The sequence below is a fragment of the Hydra vulgaris genome, chromosome 02 (genome assembly GCF_038396675.1).
Source record: "Hydra vulgaris chromosome 02, alternate assembly HydraT2T_AEP".
Classification (NCBI taxonomy): Eukaryota; Metazoa; Cnidaria; class Hydrozoa; order Anthoathecata; family Hydridae; genus Hydra; species Hydra vulgaris.
In genome coordinates, this window is record NC_088921.1 from 41837236 (window position 1) to 41864000 (window position 26765).

Below are 26765 nucleotides of genomic sequence, written 5' to 3' on the forward strand. Positions count from 1 at the left end.
AGAAATGAAGGTGGAAAGCATTTAAAACACTTTATGCAGTCAGACAAACTTTATAGGTTAAGAATAAATAACCAAGCATAATTTGTTTTATTAAAGGTTAAGGAGTAAAAAAAAACATAATTTGTTTTATAAGTAAAAGTTTTATATTTTGCAAAAATATTCATAGTATAGCTCATTTTGTCGCTAAAATTTTTTAATTTTTTTGAAAATCATGTCCATTTAAATACCAAAATGCCAGTACAAAATAGTTTTATATATTGATTAGAAAATAAAATGTGAATAATTTCAATAATTGTCATCAAAAATTAATATATCAGTATAATTATCAATATAATATATAACTATATAATATAATATATAACTACAATTTCAACTTATACTATTATCAACAAAATTTTTACTATTGTTAACAGTTGTATGGGTTTATTCATTATAATCAAATATTATTCAATATTATATTCAATATACAATATTAATCAATATTAAATATTTGATTCAAATTTTATTCATTGTCATCAAATATTATTAAATATTTGATACAAACTTTATTCATTGTAATCAAATATTATTCAATATTTGATACAAGTATTATTCATTATAATCAAATATTATTCAATATTATATTTAATATACAATATTAATTAATATTAAATACTTGATACAAATTTTATTCATTGTAATCAAATATTATTAAATATTTGATACAAATTTTATTCATTGTAATCAAATATTATTAAATATTTGATACAAATACTAGTTACAATTATTCCACATTTTTTATTAACAGCGAACAAACGGATATTAAATTTTCAGTCCAAACTTATTATTGAAAAAATTTTATTTTTAGTTTTAGAAAAATGTATTTATTTTTAAATAAATAAATGGAAAAGTGTATTGATTTTGAAATAAGTAAATAAAAAAGTTTATTTATTTTAAAATAAGTAAATAGAAACATTTGTTGCTTTTATAATATGTAGATAGAAAAATGTACTCATTTTATAATAAGTAAATAGAAAAATGTATTGATTTTAAAATAAGTAAATAGAAAATTGTATTGATTGTAAAATTAGTACTAAAATGTATTGATTTTAAAATAAGTAAATAGAAAATTGTATTAATTTTAAAATAAGTATATAGAAAAATGTATTGATTTCAAAATAAATAGAAAAATGTAGTAAAAAGGTAGGAAAGGTATGATTTTATTTTAAAATAAATTTTTTTCTAACTAAACACATAATAAAAGAAGTTTCAGAAAATGAAATAAAAAAATCTCATATACAAAATTTTACAAACCATGTTTTACAAAAAAACATGATGGCGCGTGACATTAAGGATAAAATACTTAATTTTTTATTTATAGCTTGAAAAAACTTCATTTGACGTAATCAAAGTATTAGATTCATAAAATAAGATTATAAAGGATAAGGTTTTAAAAAAACGTGCTAATATGCAATTTTCTTATTCAAACTTATTTATAACTTTTACTAATTTATCATATTTAGATTTTTATTGTTTTTTTAGTTTAAAGTAAAAATATAAGTTTAACAATTTATTTTTGAACGTTGGAATTTAATTGACTTTTTGCTTCCAATAGCCACACTCAAAGATATTAGTGAGCCACGCTTTAACGCAAGTTTAATGGCCTCACTTACTTAAAAATTAAATGTAAAACAAAATATATTATTAATAAGTATTAAAATAATGAATAAATTAATTTTCTTTTTATTCTTTTGTTAGAAAAAGTTTCAACATGTTGTATCAAAACCAGAGTTATACATTATTTGATTATATTTATTTATATACATTATTTATATACTTTTTTCAATTTAGAAATTTTTGAAAAACACCTGATAAAGTAAACATAGAAGATTTAGTATTTTTTGGTATTGATATACGAAAAAAAAATTTTTGTTTAAATATTTTAGGCTTTAGTTTTTTTTTTTTTTATATATATATCTGGTAATATTTATTGTTTTAAAATATACTTGTCAAATCATATAATACGAAAGATTGATTAAATATTTATAAAGATTGATTAAAGAATTGATTAAATAATAAAAAATAAGATAAAAATCCAGTACGAACTTTATATTGTAACTGCTTTGAAAATTTTTCTTGCTTTTGTTTTTGTTTTGTTATACTTTTTGTTTATATACTTTTTATACTTTTCGTATAAACATTGGATATAAATTAAATCTTTTTTTATTTTATGGTATTTATTCTTTTTTTTATGCGTCAATAAATATTACTCACTATCATTTTTTATATATCAATTTTATACCACATTTTCTATATCAATATATATCATATTAATTTAATAATATAATAAATATAAATAAAGTTATAAACTAATGATATATTATATTATATGTTATGTATTGTTAAAATACTTTAAAAATCATTTGAAATGTCTTGAAATTGTTTGAAACGTTTAAAAATGCATCTGGAAAAATTTATTGTTTTAAAAATAAATTGAAAACTTATTATTTTTCATTATTCGAAAATTGAATTATTTAGTATTAATTATTAAGTTGAGTTTTCTTTAAGTTTTTTTCTTCTTTTTAGTTTCGTTTTTTTTCTGCCTAAAAAATATCACCTTAGTGCATTGCAAATTCTACATTAACATTAGTAATAAAAACTATCATCAACTGGTGAAAACTTACTTACAAGGTAAAAATAATATTTTTGCCAAACTATATTTTATTCTTTATTAAGCAGACATTATTTAAAAAAAAGGATATATATATATATATATATATATATATATATATATATATATATATATATATATATATATATATATATATATATTATATGGTCTACCATTTCAAAATTGTATCTAAAGAAATAATTTTTGAACTTTAATTGAGTTACCCTTTGATTTGATGTGGTTTGTGTTCAGGAAAATTAGTTCAAAATTGCAGGCTTAACCAATGTGTTTTAGGGACAGCTCAATTAATTTTGCTTTTTAACAGGTCCCGAATATTTTGAAAAGCATAGTTTTTTAAAAGTCATATTGGGTCTTAAAAGAAGCAAAATTATATAAAAATTAAAAAAAACAAAATCGTTTCATGCTAAAATTATTATTTTTGATTTTTTTGCATATAAAAGCTCTGATTTTTTAACTACAAAAAAAAATGCATTTTTAAAGAATATTAATAAAAAAGAAAAATTTTTTAATATATCTTTTATAAAGTAAATATTATTTTTGAAATTTATACATTATTTTGCTTCTTTTGAGTACCAGGTTGACCTTCTTTAAAAGATCTTTTTTTTTTTAAAATATTAGAACCCCGTTTAAAAGTAAAGTTAATTAAGCTGTTACTAAATATTGCATTAATGCTTTTAAACTTTCAGGATTTATTTTTTTCATCAATTAACAACATTCAAACATCTAGCCAATTAACTATTAAAAATTTTTTTGTATGAACTGGTCTGATATATATAACAATTTTATATATATTTAAAATAAATTTATATATATAAAAAATAAATTTATATATAAATAAATTTTACTCAAGTGATCAGCAACTGTAATGTTTTACGTGAATGTTGAGTGAATGTTTTACGTGAATGTTGAGTGAATGTTTTACGTGAATGTTGAGTGAAAATTTTTCAAGTTTAATATAAATTATTTCTTTGACTTGAAGTAGATGAATGAGTTAGTTCTCAAAGAATTTTTACATATAGGAAATAATGAAAGGCGTTGTTATAATATGTAAGATTTTATCAGAGCTGATGTGTTCAAAACTCTTTGTTTTATAGTCAATTGTGATTTCACCAATATAACAAACATTACGGCTAGATCATACGAATTTATAAACGACAAAAGTTTTTAGATTATTAGGTAAAGTGTCAATAAAAACAAGCTGCTGATATTATTAGGTAAAGTGTCAATGAGAACATGCTGCTGATATTAATAGGTAAAGTGTCAATGAGAACATGCTGCTGATATTATTTGGTAAAGTGTCAATGAGAACATGCTGCTGATATTGTGTGTCAGGACTACTTTGACTTGTTTTCTTTACAATATTTTTATATTTACTAAACTGGTAATACTGATAGGTTTTTCCGATAAATGAAATTTAAAGTAATAAATGTTGAGAGATTTTGAAGCGTGTATAACTTTTTTAGTAGAAATAAGATTGTGAAGGCTAGATTTTAAAGTTTTTTTGACTAAGTTGAGAGAATAAGAATTATTTTGAATTGTTTGTTTGTTTTTTCAATGTCTAGATGAAACGTAATCCAATTGCTGCTAATTTTAAACACTATTAAAAAGAGTTTTTATGAGTTCTGATCTATAATTGATACTCGTGATGCTATGAGAATATGATAATAGACCGGTGTGTGTTTTTTCATAAAATTGTATCAAATATATTTATATGCATAACAAATTTTTGATTTTAAAAACTAATTACAGTATCAAGGAAAATTAATTTATGATATATTTCTTCATTTTTAGCGATCTTAAAGTTGAGGTGTTGATAATTAATGTAATCATAAAAAACTTTCTATGCAAACTTGTAAAGTTTTTGTAATAGGAAATTTTTCAGTCTAAAAGATTTTTTACACTGTAAAAAAATTATAAGGTGAATATTTTAAAATAGACAGGGGCGGATTAAAATATTCACCTTATAATTTTTTTTGCAAAGCATCCTTATTTGGTATTAGTGTAAAAATATAAATGTTTGGAGTTTGCTCCATGTCTGGAAGTTAGATATCTCGAAGACCAAAAAATGCTGGATCCGCAAATGCTGGAACTTTAGTATTGACATCAGGCCGGGTGAATAAAAATTAGCAATTGCTTTTACTATTTTACTTTACTTTTAACTACTTTGGTTAAGTTTTTATTCACGTAAAGATGAACAGTTACTGAGCAAATTGCTTAACTTTGCGTGAATAAAAACTAGAGCAAACTACAAATGTTTTTATTCTCGTAAAGCTGATCTATTTCTGAGTAAAAGCAATTGCTCATTTTTATTCACCCGGCCTATCGTGTATAGAAGTATATGTTATATTATTAAGAAAACATCATATAATACGAGTAACTTAATACAAATAATTTATTATTGGAAATTTTTGCTGGATTATGGTTACCAGCATCACAAAAAAATTTTAACATTAAAAACAGTTTAAACTTAACTGACGTCAGCAATTGAATGGCTTCTTTCTTGTTTACGTACAAATAAAAGAAACGAATTACAAGATTTAGTTTTAACAAACTACATGTTATCTAGATTAATCCCGCCATATAAAGGAGTATTTCACTGATACCTCTGTATTTCAAGAGTTTCGCGCACTTTTTGATTAAATTTTTTTGTTTCTACTTTAATTATTTTTAAGTTCTCCCACTTTATTTCTTGCGAGCAAAACTTGTTTAGGGTGACAATTGCAGGCTGGTAATGTTTCCTCTCGTTTAAACTTTTTAGATGTTGTTGAGTTCGAGTACTAATTTAAAATTTAGTTTCGCCTACGTATCTCTTTGAGCAATTAAATAAGTTGCGGATTGACTATTATGTAGGAATTTAGTTTTGTTTTTCCATGCTTTATATAAGGTTACTTTCTATATATATATATATATGTTTGTGTGCCACAAAATTTGAAATCAATTTTTGAAAGCTTTTTTCTCAACCAATTTTGCTCAAATTTTGCACACTTAATCATTTTCGATGACAATACAAGGAAATGGAAAAATTTGACCAAAAAAAGGTTATTAAGTTAACAAAAATTTAATTTGTATTTCCCCATACATTTTATTTATTTGATATGAATTGCGTCACAAAAATCGTTGATTTGCAAATTATTTGCAGTTTCGAAGACATTAAAGCGCAGCGATTCAAAACCTATTGTTTTTTAAGTCTTAAGTTATTAAGTTAAAAAACAAAAATTTAAAACGCGCTACTTTTTCTCCCATGCTTTATATAAGGTTACTTTCTATATATATATGTTTGTGTGCCACAAAATTTGAAATCAATTTTTGAAAGCTTTTTTCTCAACCAATTTTGCTCAAATTTTGCACACTTAATCATTTTCGATGACAATACAAGGAAATGGAAAAATTTGACCAAAAAAAGTTAATTAAGTTAACAAAAATTTAATTTGTGGAAAAAATGGAAAAATTTGACCAAAAAAAGTTAATTAAGCTAACAAAAATTTAATTTGTATTTCCCCATAAGAACACTGAATTAATAAAAAAAAAATTTAAAAACGTAACAGTAATTTTTCCTTCTACAAAAGATAACAAAAAAAGAATTTCTAGGCCCAATAGAATTCTGCTTGCATAAAGCATGGATTTGAAAAAAGAATTTTTTTTTGATTTACTAGTTTACTAGTAGTAATGTTTTTAAATTAGGACTTGATTTGAAGACTCAGTAACCATCTTTCCGAATTATTTTCTCTAATTTCGGAGATAGTGATGGTATATACGGTAATGATACAGTAGTGAGGTTAAGAAAATCTGATTGAATTTTGTTGATTTTTATGAACCGTTTATTTCCAATTAAGTTGGCAATACGTGTAAGTTGGTATATGTTTTACCCATTTTCGTTAAATATTTGAATAAAGGAAAATAGTCTCATTTTGTAAATATAAATTACTGCATATATAATAAGTAATACGAACTTAATCTTTAAATATAGAGTTTAAAATCTTTGGGTCGTGATTTGAGTGAGGTTTAATTTGAATATTTGTAATGGCTTTTCTGTAGACTTTAAACTCGTTTTCTTAATCGTAACTTTTTTTGGGGACTAATATCGAAAATTAATTTTAAGGAATTAATTCAAAAAAAAATTTAAATTCATTTAGAAGGAATAATGTCGAAAATGCCTATACGGTATAATATCGAAATTTGGATTTAGGAATAGTACCGAAAAACTAGCAAAAAGGTAGAACATGCGAGGAGTGTTGCTACATCGACTGACAAATAGGTAGTACATGCAAGTAATGCTGCTAGATTGCCTGAGGGTTTAGTTTGGGCAGGAATTCAATTAAAATTCACAAATTTGCAAACATCGGCATTAGTGCGAACTGGCATAAGTGCGAATCGGCATAAGCGCGCCGAATAAACTTGCAAATATACAAACTCGTATGACTGGCATTAGTGCAAATTGGTATTTTGCACCTATGCCAATTTGCACTTATGCCAGTTTGCACTTATGTCAATGTTTTTAAATTCTTTCGGCGCACTTATGCCAATTTGCACTTATGCCAGTTCGTACTTGTGCCAGTTTTTGTATCTGCTTTGCACTTATGCCAGTTCGCACTTATGAAATTTGTGCTTATTCAGTCGTCCTATTTTAAGACTCAGACCCACTTTTAAAATGATCACAAATGGTTTCCATGGAAACTAGCACCTGTCCATAGCAACAGAACTTTAATTTTTCAAAAACTAATATTCTATATACCAATCGAAAGCTCAAAAAAATGGAGCAAAAAATACTAAAACACAATATGGAAAAATTAACTAATAACAAGTGACGGGGCTTTAAAACGTTATTAATCCAGGGGGTAAAATGGTATCCCTCTATTTGTATGTTAAGTCTCTCTAGAAAATCTAAATCGAAAAGAGTACGATAAAATGTCATACATTAATTCGACAAACAAATTAATGCCCAGTTCCTAGCTGAATTGAAACAGAATATGATACAAGAAACGAAGTATAATGATAACATTGTCTTTAAATTGTCTTTAAAGTTAACCTTGCTCAACTATAAAAGGATCGGCAAACTTGGTGGAAACATTTTTGAAAGGATACATACTACAAAATTAAAGCAGAGATTGTTAGCACATGTAAAAAAATCTAAGTTATAAGAAGTTTTCCTACTTTACATTTGAAAATATTTTGAAAAATTGTTATAAAAAGAATTATGAAAACGAATTTTTTATATTGTATAAAGCAGCTAAAATCTTGCAGTAAGATATTCTCGATAATCAAAGTTATGTTAAGTCCCATAGCGATTTATGCTTGATGATTCATAAGAAAACTCGCAAAAAGATACTTTTTGATAAACTTTATAAACTTGGGATATCAATGTCTTATAACAGGGTTATGAAATTTTTAACACAAATAGGTTTTTGAGCTACTTTGCTGAAAAAAAGACTTTGCCTACTAAATTTGAATCTTAACGTTTTCAAAACTGCTGCTTATGATAATATAGACCACAATCCAAGACCGCAAAACAGGAGTATCATTTTTTTAGCATCAAATATTAGAGAAAGTTGAATCAGATCCTAAAATTTCTACTTTAGAATTTTCTAAAAAAACTATTATCCACTTCCACTTAAAGTCCACTTAAAAATAAACCGTCCACTTAAAAGTAACACTTCCACTTAAAAATAACACAGTCCACTTCAGTGGCGGATCCAGCATTTTTTGATCTTTGAAATAGCTAACTTCCAGACATGGAGCTAACTCCAAACATTTATATGTTTATACTTATGTCAAATAATGAGGGTTTTCAAAAAATTGCGATGATTGTAAGCTGGGAACAAAAAAGCCCCAAAATTTTTGCAACACCTGCCCCAAACGTGAGAGCAACAAGTTGATAAAATATTTTTTGTATTTTTCTCAATTAGACTTATATTCATCGATAATTTTTAAGTTTCATTGTATTATCTCTCAGCGTTCAAAAATTAAGATCATATGAAGTTTAAACCCCCTCAATTTGAGGGGGTTGTAATTTGTATATGGTCATAATTTTTGAACGCTGAGAGATAATACTATGAAACTTAAAAATTATCGATGAATATAAGTCTAGTTGAGAATAGTACAAAAAATATTTCACCAACTTATTGCTCTTACTTTTGGGGCAGGTGTTGCAAAGATTATGGGGCTTTTTTGTTCCCAGCCTCCAATCATCGCAATTTTTTGCAAACCCTCATTATTTGACATAAGTATAAACATGTAAATGTTTGGAGTTAGCTCCATGTCTGGAAGTTATCTCAAAGATCAAAAAATGCTGGATCCGCCACTGCACTTAAAAATAAAGTTGAATAATAGTTGAATGTTTAGTTACACAAGCCAACAAAAAAAAATTCTATTCTGCTGCCGAGCAAACAATATGTTTTTCTTATAGCATTTCTTATTTTGATTTCAAATATGCAACTCATTTTTCACTATCACGTTAAGCTTTAATAATATTTAAGTTCAAATCTTTAGAATTTGGGATAAAATCCCAAATTCTAAAGATTGCAGAAAAACTCTTAACATTGCGAAAAAAAATTATTCAAAAGTATGTCAACCTGGGTCTGAAAAGAAGCGTATTTTCATAAAAAAAGTTTTAAAGCAATACTCATTTTTGATAAAAATAAGTACTTTTTATATTATTGCTAAGGAACATTAGGCCTTTTAGGAATCTTAAGCATTTTTTCACAATATTTTTTTTCACAATATTTTTTAAATGAACGTAGAAAAGACCACAGTAGTGTAAATGAACACAGAAAAGACCCCATGCCCCCATACAGTTCTAGAAATATGCAACTGCATATCTTTAAAATTGTTTACCAGGCTTTGTATTGCTGAGCACAATGGTTGTATAAAAAGCCATTAACTAATAGATGTGAGTGGATTGGATTATGGAAGCCAATATTCACAAAATTGTTTGAACAACGATTCTGGAAGCTTCCAAAATGTGCAGTGAACAAACTCAATGCGGTTTCAAAAAAGAGAAAAGCTATTATAGTATTTTTAAATGTGTAAAAGCATTACTTCCATATACCGCACTTTGCAAATGTTGTAGTGATTATGAGCGCTGAATTCATAATTTTCCAAAAGTTTTAAACAACGGGTTAACGGTTTTAAAAGTTTGTTGTAGTGATTGTGAGCGCTGAATTCATAATTTACCAAAAGTTTTAAACAAAAGGTTAAACAAGTTGATGTAAAATTTTAGGGGTAACTTTTAATATATGCATTATTTTTTTAATATTTATTTAAAATTGAAGTTTGATATTTTAGTATTATTCTAAAAACTATTAATTAAATTTTTATTTTAGTTAAACTATTTGCGTCATGAGAACGTGTAAGTATAATTCAAAGATACAACTTGGTACAAAAATATAACGCTTTACCTCCTGACCTTTATGTTTTTAAAGTCCTACTACTTGTTACCAATTTATTTTCAACATGTAGTTTTTACAACATATAGTTTTTACAAGTTGTAAATTACATATATGTTGTATATTACAACATATAGTTTTTATATTTTTTGCTGTATTTTTGATGAGCTTTCGATTGATGCATAAATTCAGATTTTTTTTTTTTAAAACTTGCTGCTACGGATATGATCCAGTTACCATGGAGACAGGTAGAGCCAATTTGAAAGTGAGTCTGAGTCTCAAAATGAGTATTTCAATATTATCAACTTGTAGACCAAGTTTTATGTTTTTACCCAAAATAGCACGAAGGCATATAAATTTGTCACCAATTGACTGCACTTAAAGAATTTTTATTTAATTGGAAAAAAAACTAAAAGTCGATGAATAATTAAATAAACACTATTTCATATACTCCATGAATTAGTTTTGGTTGCAGTTGACTAAGATTTTTCACTAAAAGTAAGATTGAAATATAAGTTAAGATATTCCATGCGCCATTTTAAAAATGATTAGTAATATTTGGTAAATGTTTAGTTTATAAATATTTAAGGCCTTGAGACAATTTAATAGCGACTTGCAACACACAGTTCTGTTAGCCCCAAATACAAGTATGCTTTTGTTTACTTTTTTTTGAAGTTTTCCGTAATTCGTACATGTGGAAGTACTACTTTCCCATGCAATATTGCATTAAGAAAGGTAGCTGTAAATAAATGAAAAATAAATTTTCATTAGAGTATTTGAAAATGATTTAGTTTTATTAAGTACGGAAATATTATAAAAGATTTTACTTTCAATAAATTTCAAACGATTAGAAACGAAAAGTTTTCATCAAGAATTACTCCTAAAAAGTAAACAGTAAATTCCCTTTTTACATTTGTTTTATTGAATAAAAGGTTTGGCAGTTTAAGTGGAATATTTTCAATTTTGTTTGGTTTGTGGAACATGATGAATTTAGTTTTATTTACATTTAGTGAATGGAGGTTACTTATAAACCATTCATTTACTTTAGATAATTCATCATTAAAAATTTTAAAAAGAACTTTTATATCTTTGTGAGAATAAAACAGATTGGAATCGTCAGCAAACAATACAAGATATATTTTTAAGAGGCTTAAAATAAGTCATTTATATACACTAGAGATAATAATGGTCCTAAGATAGATTCTTGGGAACCCAGCAATTTATAAGTTCTTTTTTGTTTCATTTGTTTTATAGGTTATGCATTGTTTCCTGTTAATCAAGGATTCTTTAAACCGTTGTAAGTTTAGGTTGTTTACTTTCTAGAGTTCTAATTTTTTTTTATACCGATTTCGTGATAAAAGTGCCAACTGCTTTAGAAATATCAATGAAAACTCCTATTGTAAAATTATCTTTATTAAAAACATCCAAGACAAAGTCTACAAGTTCAATCACCGGGCGATCTGTAAAATGATATTTTTTAAATCCAAATTGTTTGTTGTACAGAATATTATTTGATGTTAAATAGTTATAAAACCTGTTGAGCATTATGCATTCTAGCAATTTAGAGAAACAAGGACAGAAATTGTTCTGTTCATGAAAAACAAAATCTCACCGATTTTTAAGTCTGGTGCATCAGATTTAAAAATCGATGTGATTTTGGCTATTTTAAGTTTATCTGGTACAATATCAGACGTTTATGAGAGATTAAAAATGAGAACCAATAAGGTTTCAGTAATATCAAAGATTTAACTACATTGACGCTAGTTTTATCTCTGCACTCTTGTTATGAATTAGAGTGGAAAAAGCATTACGCAGCTTACTTATATTTAAATTTAAGACTATCATGATAGTATCATGTTTTTCTTAAACTTGTTCATGATATTTTTCGAGCCTTTGATAAAAAAGAGTTTACATTAGGTATTTTTATAGACCTTAGCAAAGCCTTTGACCCATTTGATCACCATTATTTATTAAAAAACCTAGTAAATTACGGAGTTAAGAATGCAAATATAGTTTGGTTTAAAAACTATCTGTCTATAGAAAGCAGTATGTTTCTTATGACGGTGGTAAAGCTAAAATTAGATAATCATTTGTGGAGTTCCTCAAGGATCCATTATAGGACCGCTTTTGTTTTTTTCATGCATTAACGATTTAAGCAAAGCTTTGAATTTTTTAGACTAACCACTGCGCTACGGCTGTTCTATTTTTATAACTGAAATTTGGCACATACTTTCGTAATATCATAAAGTAATACCAAAAAAATCCCCCATTGATAGCCCTTGGGAAAAATGAGTTATTGACATTTTCCCGTAATGCTAAATTCCACTTTATGTTTAACGTCAGAAAATAGGTTTATACTAATATCACGTCAATTATAAATTTTTTTAATTTTAAATTTCAATAGTTTTAAAAAAGTGAAACAATTAAAAATTTAAAGCTAAATTAACAGTAAAAATATGTCATAAATATTTCGTTTGAATACTTCTTTGTTGTCGCTTTCGTCACTTTTGCCTTCGTCCTCGCTCGACTGTGTCACTTGTTCCTAAAATATGATGAATAAAGAATTGGTAACAGTGCCGGATTAAGGGCGTCTGGGGCCTTTAGGCACTTTATGTTTGGGGTTTATATACAATACATGCAATTATTTTTGTTCTACCAACTACCACTACTTAGTTAAAAATTTTAAAAATAAAAAAAGAAAATTGGTAAAAATTGTACTTTATTTTCAAACAGAGATACAGAGTAGGCTTACAATTACTCACAGAAAAACAAATTATTCATAAACTATATAAAAGTATTTGGTTTTTTTATATATCTATTTTTCTGGCTTTTGCCGCGGCAAATTTAGAAATCAATTCTGCATAATTTAATTCTTTTACAAAGTCATGTTCAATGCATGTAATGCTTAATGCATTTAATCGATCTTGACACATAGAACGTTTTTGATTTTTAATAAACGCTAACTTCGAAAATGATCTTTCACCTTCGCAGACACCACACGCTATTGTTAAATATTGCCACGTTTGTATAACATTTTTTAGATAAAATATCTTTAAAAATTTCAAAAATGTTTACTTCTGCATGTTCTGACCAATCTGAATGTTTACATGGTCATGGAAGTGAATCAGTTCATTTTCGAAAATAAAATAACATCTATAATTCTTTGCAAAACTTTTTTCCAACAGTCACATTGAGATTCATATAATTTACAAAAATTTAAACCTTGCTTTTTTGATCGAGTACACTAACTCTGAAAGGAACGAGAATGTAAATGACTATTATCATGTGATAATAATCGCGATGCCACATTTTTCCAATCATTAAATCCCGTTATTAACATTTCAGTTGATGTAGGAGAAAATAATTTGCAAACGCCACAATACAACATTTTGTTCTTTGGAAAAAAAAATAACCAAGTACGATCTACTTCTTCGCCATTTATCCTTTTACGTATAAACATTGATTTTGAAAGAAAACGCTGTTTATTTCCGATTACCTGCACAGTAGATTTTATAAATTCTGCATTGTCAAATTCCACATTTTGTGGGATATATTCTTTTTCGACGAAATAAGATATTAGTTCCTCAGAGGATTTCCAGTCGGCAAGATCATTACTAAAAGTGTCGTAGTTAAAATTACAATTAGATTCAATAGGAATATGAATAGATTCTTCCTCCAATGCATTAAAATTCCCTTCGTTCATTAGAAATTTCTATTTTTAACGGAACACAGATAGTCGCCAGACACAGATGACACATGGTTTTTACTCGTTAGACAAGTTTTGTCCTTTTTTTGACTTTAAATCCTAAAACATTCTTTTTTCTCTTTATCCTCGGAAAAGTTTCCATAAATGTTCATTACGTTAACATCTGGAGTGCTTCCTGACCATTCGGAGTCATCATTGAAAAACATTTCAAAATTTCTGAAATATTTTTGCTCAGTTTGTTGGCGCTTAAAAACTACCAATAGTACTTCAGTACTTCTTTGGGTAAATTTTTAAAAAGGAGCATCCTTTTAATACTAAAAATTGTAACTTTTACAAACCATTAGTCATGCTTAAAATAGCAAATATCGCAAAAATTTTTACACTACTAAATAGGTAAACAAATTAGTTGGTAAAGACACACTAAAAGAGCAAGTAATCCCATAGAGTTTGACAAAGAAGATCAAAACCAGCCATGAAATACATCATAGAAACGTTGGAAATGTGTTTTCACAATTTTTAAAAAATTGATCTTGAACTACTTAATATTACGTAAATACATAAGTTATTAAATTTACATCTTTTATCCTCAAAATACAACTTTAAGCTTAAAAAATGCAATATTTTTTTTCCAATTATGTAATATCATGTTCTAAATAGTTTTTCTCAAATGTTCAGAAATGGCTATAAAAATTGTAGTCTCATTTATGATTTAATCATAAATCATCATCCACCGCTAGAAAATTCGACTTATCTTGAGAATGTGATGAAAGTTTGCGTTGATCGGTAACTTTTCTTGCAAACTTTCATCTGATTGAATTATATCTTGAAACTTTTGTTTGTCCTTTGTTACACCCAGGAAACCATGGAATAGTTTTACTTCTTTTTTAGCTGCTCGGTTGACTACTTGAAATTTTTGAACAGTTGTCTTCATTTCACGAAAGTCGTCCATTTTTGTCCATTGATCGGTTAATGTTTAAAGAAACTCAACGTTCACCATCGAATGAAATGGAAATCGAATGAAATGGAAATTGAATGAAATGAAAAAAGAAATTTTATTAATACAGAGCCAATCAAAAACACAGTTATTCCATTTCAAATAAAATCGGCTCAAATTTAGGCTTTCCAAAGGATGTTCCTATATAATCCTACTTTCAACGCTTTCAAATTGGAGGAGCTGAACCCTCATAATTTCTTTGACTTCGTCAGATACCATTTGTGAGAAAAGAGCCAATGGAATAAACTCTTTAATTTTTTTGTTAATAATTTTTATTTTATTTATTTGAATTTCATACTATATTTTACTATACAATGCTTTTATACCCGCGAAGATATCGTTGGCTAAACATACGAACAGCGAAGATACTGTTGGCTTAGCATAGAAATGGTCACAAATAGTCAAAAAGACTAATTTAAATTAGCAACCTAATTGAATAAAAATTTTGCTTGCTAAAGTACTACTCAAGCTCTGAGTTGGACTAAATTTGAAATTGTATTTTACAACAACCGGTTTTTAACAAATCGTTTGGTGCTCTAACCAACTGAGATATTCAGCCACATACAATATCATTTATTTCAAACTATGTACGCTAAGGAGTTATTTTTTGTTGTGCAATTTGTCAGCAATTAAAGGATCATGCTATGCAAACTATTTCAGTTTCTCAACTAAAATTAAATTGTTGATGGAGTATTTGGCTGCAATCCGGCATACAATCCACCATTGCACGTAGACAAACACACAAAAAAACGTTCCAGTTTCTTAAACTGGTCTTTGGTTACTTTGGAAATTGTTCAATTATCTTTCCAGACAATAGGACCATTTTTATAGCGTATAGAAATTTTCCGTCCACTTTGCTTTGTGCAAAGCTCTACAATGCTTCATGTTAAACTGCTGAGGTTTGGACCCTTTTGTAACTAAAAACAGGCTTAGTTAATGACCTTTGAGGTTTATGTTCTTCCATCGTTCAACTGATGACTTAAAATACAATAACTTTTTATTTGTTTATTTCAAAAAGTAGAACTACAGCTTAACAACAGCACCAAATATATTTTTTTCAAGATTTTTATTTTTGAGAGATAATTTGATTCAAATATTAAGGTCATTTTATAATCTAAATATTTTTGAAAGTATTTAGTGTTTTTTTGATTTAATAACAAAATCTATTATAGCATTATATAACCCTAATAGTATGCATAATTTTGAATGTTTGAATGGTAAGCGATGATCACACAAAAATATGCCTCCCACCAAAAAGTTTACTTAAAGTTAACTTTTTTCGTCAGTTTCGTCAATTTTCAAGACTTAACTCAATTTTCAAGACGGAAATTTAGTTTTTAAAATTAGTTTATTTTTTTCTAAAAACCTATTTTGCATTACCATTAAATAAAATATTTTAAAAGAAGTACTATCACAGATTTATAGTGTCAAAGGTGGGCTAGTCATTAAAATTGCAAATACTGTAGTTTTTATTATTATTATATTCGTAGTTTTGAATAATAACGGTCTTGTTTATTGTTACTTTTGTAAAATATGTGATGGATGTGATGGAAACATTGTTGCTATTCTTAAAAACGTTAAATCGCTTAAAACGTCAAAAGTCATACAAAAAAAATCATAACTTTTATGGTTTAAAAGTTGCATAAGTTTGTAACTAATATTAATATAACGATAAGTTTGCTATTTTTTAAACGTTAATATTTTTTAAACAATAATATTTAGGTCTAACTTAAGGTATTTGTTTTGTTTTCATTTTACATTTATTATTAATTTGATCTATCCTAAAAAGAGCCCCTGCTTACAACAACACAACAACAACAAAAATGCTTACTTTGTTCATTTGAAGAACTAATAATTTTACTTTATGAAAATGCCAAAGAGCTACTTAATAAAAAGACAGAGTCGATTTCCAAATATCGTCACGAAAATAAATTTCGTTATATTTAATTCAATAATATAATAAATTCAATAATATAATAAATTCACGAATATTAAGCAACCATAAACCTGAAGATTAGATACACGCGCTTGTAACATTAGTTTTTTGTCTGTATAGTTTTTTATTATCAAATAATTATTATCAATTATAGCATTATATTATTCTAATAGTGTGCATATTTTTGAATAGTTAACGTTGATCACACAAAAATTATGCCTCCCACCTTTCGTTAATTTTCAAGACTTAACTCGTCAATTTTCAAGACGGAAATTTAGTTTTTAAAATTAGTTTATTGTTTTGGAAAACCCTTTTTGCATTACCATTAAATAAAAAATTATATTTTTTATTGGTATTATATTCTTAGTTTTGAATAATAACAGTCTTGTTTATTGTTACTTTTGTAAAAGAACGGAAACGTTGATGCGATTTTTAAAAACGTTATTTTGCTAAATACCTCGTAAGTCGGTAACCGGAAAAAATCCCCCCGGAAAAAATCTCCCTAAATAATTCCCTTCATAAAAATCCCCCTGATAAACCCCCCCCCCCCCCGCCCCAAAAAAATCCCCCAAAGAAAAAAAATTGTATAAATTTTGATACTTATCGTAAATTCTTATAATTATTAAATACATCATTTTGCTTTAGAATATGATATATACTATATTTTACTTTATTATATCAATAAGATAGTCGATTAAAACGTTAAGTTATGCGCTATTTCTCGAAGGTAGCGAATGTGTTGACAGTTTGGAAAATCCGCTGATTACAATTGACGTATTTACGCCTTTGCGCAGGAGGTTGATGACCTCCTTCGGTTTTTTTTCTAAAGGCTTAAATAGTAATAATCTAAACACTGAAAACAACAAAAAGCATAACAAATGAATATATTAGTAAAACAGCATCAGTTTACATGTCCATCCTAGTTAAAAATAAATTAATTAAACAATCAAAAAGATTTTTTTTTATATAATAAAATATAATTAATTCATTTATTATACATTAACATTTTTTTATTTTAGCGTAAACATAAACAAACATAAACATAAAGAAAACTACATTTTTAAAATAAAAATAATTAATATAGTCAATTCTTTTCAAGGAGCATAAATTGTTTGATGAAGTAAGCTCTTAAAAAACACATTAAATTTAATGTTTCGTCGTTTAAACTTGTTCTCTACCTTGTGCCAATTAAACCTGCTGCAGAAAAAGCTCTTTCCGGCTCTACACTGGTTGGGCGAACTGCTGAAATATACTTTTGGAGTTTGTTTAAATATTTTCCTTTAATATTTTGTTCCTTGAAATACGCCATTTCTTTCCTGACTATATTTAAAAGACCGGATGTTTTCTTCGGATCTTTAATCTCTTCGTGAGCAATAGTTATCAGTTTTTTTTTAAATTACTAAATCAAGTTTTTCCTTCATTGACATTGCTTGACTTGATGTCGCCACTTCTGATAAAACCGTAGATTCACTAGTTGATTCAGTTTCATACACTTGCACAACTTCAGCTTCAGTAGTTTCGGAATCGTTTTTTAAAAATTGTTGAACGATTTCTACAATATTTTTTTCCATAACCAATTTACTTCTTGTATTAAACACGCCATAATTAGTTTCATTATTTAAAGCTGTACGTGGACATGGTTCATGAAGATATGAATATATATCAGAATATACGGTTCTTCTCTCACTTATTCGAAATATTAAATCTTGTTTCAATTCATTACTTAAGAAATTATTTTGGTTACTTAGTTCATCCAACATGAACCTAATTGTCAAATCTGCAACATATAGATTCGTGTCCCTTGAACAGAGAGCTTCCACAGCTACTTTAACAGGTTGCAAAGCCATTATTATATTTGATACAACATTGAAATCATTTTCTGATAAATCTATATCGGATTTCATATCAATTAGACTTTTACAAATACAATTTTTAATCTCATAAATTCTTTCCAACATTATCAACATACTGCTCCAACGTGTTTTTGTGTCAAGGATTAGCGTAAGTTCTTTTTTAAATTCATCCTTAACATGTTTTTGGAGGATGTCATTTTTTGTTGGTGATCTACGTAACATGACAACAATTTTTCGAACTTTTGTTTTATTGGACCTATACTTTCATGTTGAATTGATGAATCAGTAGTTGATGTATCCTCAATAACGTCAAAAACCCCAATATCTTCCATTACATCGTCCTCTTCATCTTCACCATGTTCAAATTCAGTAATAGCCACTTCTTGATTTTCTACGGAAATATTATCCGAAACAGATCTTTTATACAGCACCTTAATTACTGATAACTGGATGCCGTGGGCTAAACAAAGTTGATGATTTACGTCCAGTAATCTGCCTACCTTTTTCATTACGGTGGCCCCATCCGTAGTAATGGAAATTATATTTTCTATTGCAATACTAAATTCTTCAAGTGTATTTTGAAGATACGTTATACATTTTTCAGCAGGCATCAATCCTTTAATCCTAACCAATCAGAGATTCCAAAATACATTATCATACGAGTGGACATTCACATTCATAAACCTTCGAATTTTGAGAGATGTCCATTCATCGAAATTCAAGCTGAATAATTCACCACGGATTATTCTTTCTGATAATTCTGTAACGATTTGTTTTCGGATTTTGTCACCGTACTGCAACACCATTTTCTTAATTGTTTTTGGAGACTTTGGGCAATCATATCCTTTGGATTTAAATAATTGCTGAAGATCGTATGATGTGCAAATCTTTTTAAATGATAAACAATCTCGTGCTGTCAGTTGTGCTAAAACAGCTGGAAATGAGTCATCAATCATTTTAATAATGTTGAAATAATCAGAAATTTTTGATCTAGAATTTGTATCATTCGTAACGGAAGTTGTGGTATTAATATTAGAACAGCTAGCTTCTGCATCATCATGTTGAACTCTTTTTAGCAGATTAATTTTATGTTTTCTGATAAGGTGATTGTGCAAACCACTTGTGCTGCCGCCAGAGCATTTTATATTTTTTTTGCATACATTGCATATAGCTGAATCGCCAGCTTTCGTACGTAGAAAATGATTCCACAATTGATTTTGTCCGGATCCAGTAGACATCATAGACAAGGCTATTTTTAAAAAAAAAATTCAATATGTAAATTTTGGAACACAATACAAATATATTCTATAATATAATTTTAAAGACTTTTTGTGAAATACTTACTCAACACAATAAAAATAAAGAATATTCGCTTTATTTTCAAAGTTATGTTTTGTGTTTATTTTCAATTTTTTTATGATACTTAATAATTTATCATCCAGTGCAAAAAACCAATTAATTTAAAAAAAACTCACTATTTAAATTAAATAAAATGTCACCTGTAACTGTAACCAGATGGGACGCGAGCACAAAATAAACTGAATGTAATTATAAATAAACTACATAAACAAATACTAAATGTATGTAAATATTTTTCTTTCTCTATTAATAAAAGAAAATTTAAGAAAAATCAATCAAGTAGGCTGTATTTTTTTTTTAAGAAATGCATATTGTAATATTGTAAGAAAACAAAATTTTTTTCCATTATAAAGTTCTTGATTTTTTGCGATTTCAACTGTTTTTTTATAATATGTAAAAAAGTTAGCTTTTTTGTAGAATTTTTCTTTTTAGTTAGAAAAAAATACTACTAATAATTTATTCAGAATTTCCATAAAATTTTACCGAACTACAAGTAAACTATTTGAAAATTAACGGTAAATTTAAACATAATTTTTAACCAATTTACCGGTAAACCGGTAAACCGGTTTACCGGTTTTGTTAGCCCTAGTTCTATATAATAAAACAATATAAAATTAAAAAATTAAAAAAAATTTTTTTTTAGGGGTAGCTATAGTCTTTTAAACATCAGACGAGCCCCTTATGATAGTAATCTCGTTAAAATTTTCTTTTTTGTTTCGCCAATGTGTATACCGCCACAAGAGCATCAAGTTTGTAGATACAGGGATTGCTATTGGGCATAAGATATATTTTAATTTTAGGTAACGTTAGGTAACGTTAGGTAGGGTATGAGGTAACGTAGGTAACGTAAAAATTATTCTGACGGTGTAAGGTTTAAGTTCTTTTCTAAGTTTTGGATTTATTCTTGAAAGCCTTGGAGGCTTAACTGTATATTTACTTGTTTCTGTTTTAGTTATAGTTTTTGTTTGTTTTTTATTACAATGTTTAAGATGCATATACCAATATACAAGAGACAAATTACAAGTGAATATATCTTAAAAATAGATAAATAAATAAAGAAAGAAACGCATATACTCAAAGAAAACCATCAAGTCTTGTCACAGAGAACTGCTGATGAAGAACTTGAAACTTAAATTTATACAAAGCATAAAAGTCGTTATACAAATAAATTAAATCTTTAAGATTAAAAAATCCTTTTACAACTAGAAAATATAGATAAACAAAAAATATATAAGTATTTCATTTAATAAATAATAAGAAAGCGGACACTCGCAGAAAACCATGAAGTCTTCGAGAACCACTCTGATTTCCTTGAGCTTTTTTTTGAATAAGAGGTAACTCCATTCGAAAGAAAAATCAAAATGTTTTAAAACTATTTTATTCCAAAGAGAAGCTCCATGAAATGAAATGCTTGAATTTCCAAAATTAGTGTGAAAGAATGGTTGACGAATTAAATTATAATTTCTTAAGTTGTATTTATTTTTATCTTTTAAGGTATGAAAAATTATGGAAAGAAACTGGGTTGGAGTTTTACATTTGTACATAAAACAAAGAATGTTAAAAACATTTAGTTGATGTATATGAAAAGTTTTCTTTTCTTTTTTTTCAAAAATTATTTTTTCAAATAAGAGTTTTTTTTAGAAGCTAGATAAAAAAGTATCCAATTAGTTTTTTTAACATTAAGTGAAAAATTGTTTGTTTTAAACCATTCAAAAATTTTTGTTAATAAGATATTCACATTTTGAAATAATGTTGTAATGTTGTTATTAGATAAAAAGAGGTTATTGTCATCTGCAAACATGATTAAGTTCGAAGCTTTATGTAAATCATTGATGTAAATGAGAAAGAGAAAGTGCCAAAGTATAGAACCCTGGGGAACACCACAGGTTTTATTTAATAGATTGGATGGATCAGTTAAATTACTATAAACAAACTGTTTACGGTTGCTTAAATAGCTTTCAAGTAACAGTAAAACATTTTCTTTAATTCCATAATACTCAAATTCTTTTAGGAGAATTTTATGATCAATTGTATCATATTTATTAACATATAGTATATTATTTAAAGAAAGGTGATTATAAATTACGTTATATTAAATTCTCTTTAAAACTTTAGAAAAAACAGACAAAATAGAATTTGGGCGATAGTTAGAAACATCGGTTGCATCACCAGCTCTGAAAATTGGTGTCACTTTAGCTATTTTCATAAGATCAGGAAAAATGCCCTGTTTTATTGAATAATGTAAAACTTTAAGTAGTACATCTTTTAGGGGTTAATAGAAAGGTTGTTTCTTTTTTGAATATAGTTCTTAGCAGCTGCTTTATGCTTTAATCTATCGTGTCCGTATTCTACAAACATGTTTACTTAAATCTGTATTTCATCATTAAGATAAGATATTTGTAATAAAAATTTTAATGGCACGAGATACAAAATCTTTACAAACACCCATAGCTATTTTTGAATTAACGTTGGACGTTGGTTTTATTTTTATATTAGTGATAGCCAATTTTCGTCATGTGAAGGTCCAAGAACCAATTAATGGTCAACTGAAGTAACGTGATATGAGTTATTAATGTAATAGCCTAGGGTATAATTAATATTCCGGAAAAAATAAAATTCTTTCGAAAGGATCTTGAGAATCAGGAATTTTTTTTTTTGTATCAAATCATACGAAATAAAAGAAATTATCAGAAAAGAGTAATTAGTAGTAGCCTAGGGTATAGTTGATTTTTTTTCCAAAAATCAAAAAAATCAAAAAACCCCCAAATAAAGTTAAATGGAAAAGAAAAAAAAACAGTATTTTGAATAGAAATCAACGATACCCAAGGGTATTAAATTATTCTAGGCTATTAGTTTTCTGAGTAATAACTATTTTCTGAAAGCATTTGGAACTTTCCAAAAAACTCTTTGAGAAACTCCATAAACAAGTTAGGTTTTTGTTTGCCACAAAAAAAAGTAACAAGAAACAGAGGTTTAGAAATAAACATTTATCCAAGTAAAACAGAAAAAAAAGATGAAAAGTAAACTATTTAGTGAATCATCTAAAAATTAAAAATGCTCTGAACAAAAAGTGAATAAAGTAAAAGTCTTCGGTGAAAGCTGACCAACCTCAGCAATAATAAGAGCTTTTTTTTTCAAATGCTGCAAAAACGCCACGGCTACTACGACCACCAAGGATAATCCTATAGCTCCCAAATTCGGTATAGGTCTAATTTTGCCCTTGTATAAAAAATAACATTGGTTGAGGCAGAGTTTGATCATTTCATGTATATCACTAAGCGTTACCTTGGTTCTTTTTTTAAGATTATCAATGTCGTTATTTAAAATACCGATAATCACAGGAATTACTTTATCAATTGGAATGGAGGGATCCAATGCTACCACATCAAAAGATGTGCTACTCTTATGACCCTACTCCTAAAGTAAGCTGCTCTTATGACCCGACTCAAACCTTTATGACTAAATTCCAGAAACAAAAAAAAATTGGATAACAAGACTTATTTTCAACTGTACCAATCTGGCTGCGTCCCTCCACGTTTATATGGAGTTATTACATGTTTTTGAACTTGTTTTTCCATCAGTAACCTACTGATGGAGAATATATATATATATATATATATATATATATATATATATATATATATATATATATATATATATATATATATATATATATATATATATATATATATATATATATATATATATATATATATATATCAAGGGCGTAGTCAGAACAAATGGAGCAAAAGTGTTTTGAAAAGACACCATGTAAAGAAATGCCAAGCGGAAGCGACATTTTTTAATTTTTGGGAACTACAAAATTTTTTTCTGTAACTCACAGTAATAAAGAATATAATCTAAGTATATTTTAAAACACATTTCTTTTTATTCGTAAAGACATAGTAAAACAAGGGTAGAATAGCATGTCACTGAATTCTACTGCACATACTGCAACAAGTTGCTATTTCTAAACTTTTTCTAAACCATCCTAAATCTTGAATAATAATTTTTAAAACATACGGTTTTGAGGTCAGACATATGATAACATTTTTTAAACTTTGTAAACAAACTATTAGTGTAACAAGGGTAGTTAGCTCCAAAGTTAGCAAAATGGCGCCTTTTTTATAGTAACAAATCAATATTTTTATAAAAAAATGCTTTTCATAGAAAAACGAGTATTTTTTTTCTTACTACTCCTTTTTTTTTTTTTCCGTCTCGCAACGCTTCGGAAATATATTAACCTTCATAACTCAATTAAAAAATGCAAAAAAATCATTTAAAATTGCAAAAAAAAAAAAAAAAAAAAAAAAAATACAAAACAACAAAAATTTACATTAGGGTCATCCATAAATGATGTCAGTAAATATAGAGGGGGAGGAAGTGCTGGAAAGTTTGACACTAATTGACAATGGGGAGGGGGTGTTGAGGCCAAATGATGTCAATTTAAATTATTTTATTATTTTAATGAGCAGATTTTAACGGTATTAACACCTACTAAATGGTATAGAAATGATGTTTTATTTGTGGGAAATTAGTATTAAATGCGGGGAATTTGATATTATATTTTATTAAATTATTTATAAAATAATATTATAAATTAATATAATAAGTTTCCCAGAGACATTAAATAAATAACACTTACTAACGAAAAATAAAAATTACTATCGTTTTATTAATATATTACCATTTGACTGCGAATCAAACTATGTTAGAAATATTAACTCTTTGTATAAAAAGTTCACAATCGTTATTCGCTCCCTAGCAGATTATAAAATAAACTCATAAAAGCAAACTCATAAATTTGTTATTTGTTATTTGTTATTGTTATTTATGAGTAAACTCATAAAATTGTTATTTATTCGCTCCCTAGCAGATCATAAAGTAAACTCATAAAAGTAAACTCATAAATTTGTTATTTTTTGAAATTAAATTGTCGTTATTTCAAATACGAAACTCTAATTGCTCTCTAGTTGATAGTAAAACGTGATCCAATACAAACAAATATTATGTGTTTGCATTGCATCACGTTTGTGAATTAGTGTCAAACTTTCCCTCCCCATTGTCTAATAGTGTCAAACTTTCCAGCACTCCCTCCCCCCCCTATATTTACTGACATCATTTATGGATGACCCCTAAAGTCTATTGAAAATTCGAAACGCTAATTTCTCCCTAACGGGGAGAAATTGAAGAAAATCTTTTAAAAAGCTTGCGCTAACGATAAGCAAAATCATTATTCCCCACGTATACTCCACTTGAATTTGACAAGAATTCCTCGCAGTTTGTTGAGCCCACCAATGAGCGATCTGTTATTGATGATCAACAAAGTGCATTAACTTTGAGTTTGTTGACCACGAAAAATCAAAAAAATGCAAGAACAGTGGCTCAAGATCGACTCAATTTTGAGATTGCAGCTTTAAATTGTGAAGTTGCTGGACTGAAGACTAGAAAGAGAAGTGGATTCATTGCTGAAGCTGAGGAGGATGATTTGAAAAAGAAAAAGAAGAAACTAGCTCATCTATGTAAAGAACTGGCCAAAAAAAAGTATGATCAAGCTTAACAGAAGAAAACTAGAGAACTGAAAAAAGTTAGAATGGAGGAAATCTACTTGGAGCATCCAGAAGTCAAAGAAAAACTAAAAATCAGAAAGAAATCTGGTCAACCGTCATTAGAAGTAGATCAACCTCTTCTTTTGAATGCGATTATGGATATTGCTCTCCATGGTTCGTCCGCTGATGAAAGATGTCGGTCAGAGGTTCTTCGGGTAATGATAGCTTAGCTATGTTTGTTAATATTGTATCTGTTAGAATTTTATTCTTAATTAGTACTTGCACTATTTTAAATATCCTTGAAATGTTAACAACTAATTTTAAGATTCGATTTGAATATAATTTACAAAATAAATCCTGTTTTCTTTAAAAAAGTTAATTATATCCAAATATATTTCTTTACTATTTAGAGCACTAAAACTCTCGACGAATTGACATCCGAGATGAACAAAATTGGATTTGCAATCAACAAGAGCGCTCTCTATACGTGTCTACTTCCGAGAAGTTAGGGAACATTAGAAGGCAAAAGGCACATCAAAACAGTCCCTGTTAGATTGATCAGTCCTCAGAATGAATCTTATTTAAAACATGTTGACGGACTCTTTTACAGTTCAACTATAAAATATGTGGAAGAAGTTTGTTCTATTTTAGGGCCAGATGAAGTGTGTTTCATTAGCCAAGATGACAAGGATAGAGTGCCAGTTGGAATCACAGCAGCCAAAAAACAGGCGCCGTTGTTGATGCATTTGGAGTACCGGGTAACTCTCCCGGACCACGACTGGGTTGTGGCTGCTAAACACAAGCTTATACCATCTGTATACGCTGGAATTACAATCAAAAAAGATGGTCTCGGAAAAACAGAAACCGCCTGCGCTTATGGACTAGACTTTCAGCGGCTCTTGGATATCAAAGAATTTATCTCTATTACCAGAGATCCTCAAAAGAATATGGTTAAGCCTATCGTTGTGTTTAGCGTCGATGGAGGATCCGACGAAAATCCCAGATATTAGAAAGTAATTCAGAAAGTAAATCCCAAATACCAGAAAGTAATTCAGATACCAGAAAGTAATTCAGATACCAGAAAGTATTCACTATTTCTTGAAGAGTAACCTTGACGCTCTTTTAATCATGACGAACGCTCCTGGCCGGACTGACGGTTATCCAACCATTGCAGAGTATATTGATCCAGACAAATTAGAGCTAGAGTCAAGGAGCCTTTTATTACAAAATCAAAGATTGCCGATCATCTTTGTCCAAGTCAATATTTTACTCAAATTGTCAAATGTGAAAATCGTTCTTGTAGTCGGACTATTAG

The 26765-nt window shown here is 27.6% G+C and overlaps 1 protein-coding gene and 1 long non-coding RNA gene across 2 annotated transcripts in view; one reads left to right on the forward strand and one right to left on the reverse strand.

The window, feature by feature from the left end:
- Window positions 1–2646: 2646 nt before the first annotated feature.
- The window catches only part of LOC105848613 (myotrophin), a 63752-nt gene continuing 39633 nt past the window's right edge, over window positions 2647–26765 (forward strand). The window contains exon 1 of the mRNA XM_065790968.1: window positions 2647–2670. The gene's annotated coding sequence lies outside the window, so the exon portion shown is untranslated. The remainder of the gene's footprint in view (window positions 2671–26765) is intronic.
- On the reverse strand, window positions 12426–16776 carry LOC136076518 (uncharacterized). Its single transcript, XR_010636333.1, has 2 exons — window positions 16585–16776; window positions 12426–12595 (listed from the first exon to the last, which is right to left on the reverse strand). It is a non-coding gene; the product is annotated as an uncharacterized LOC136076518 (long non-coding RNA).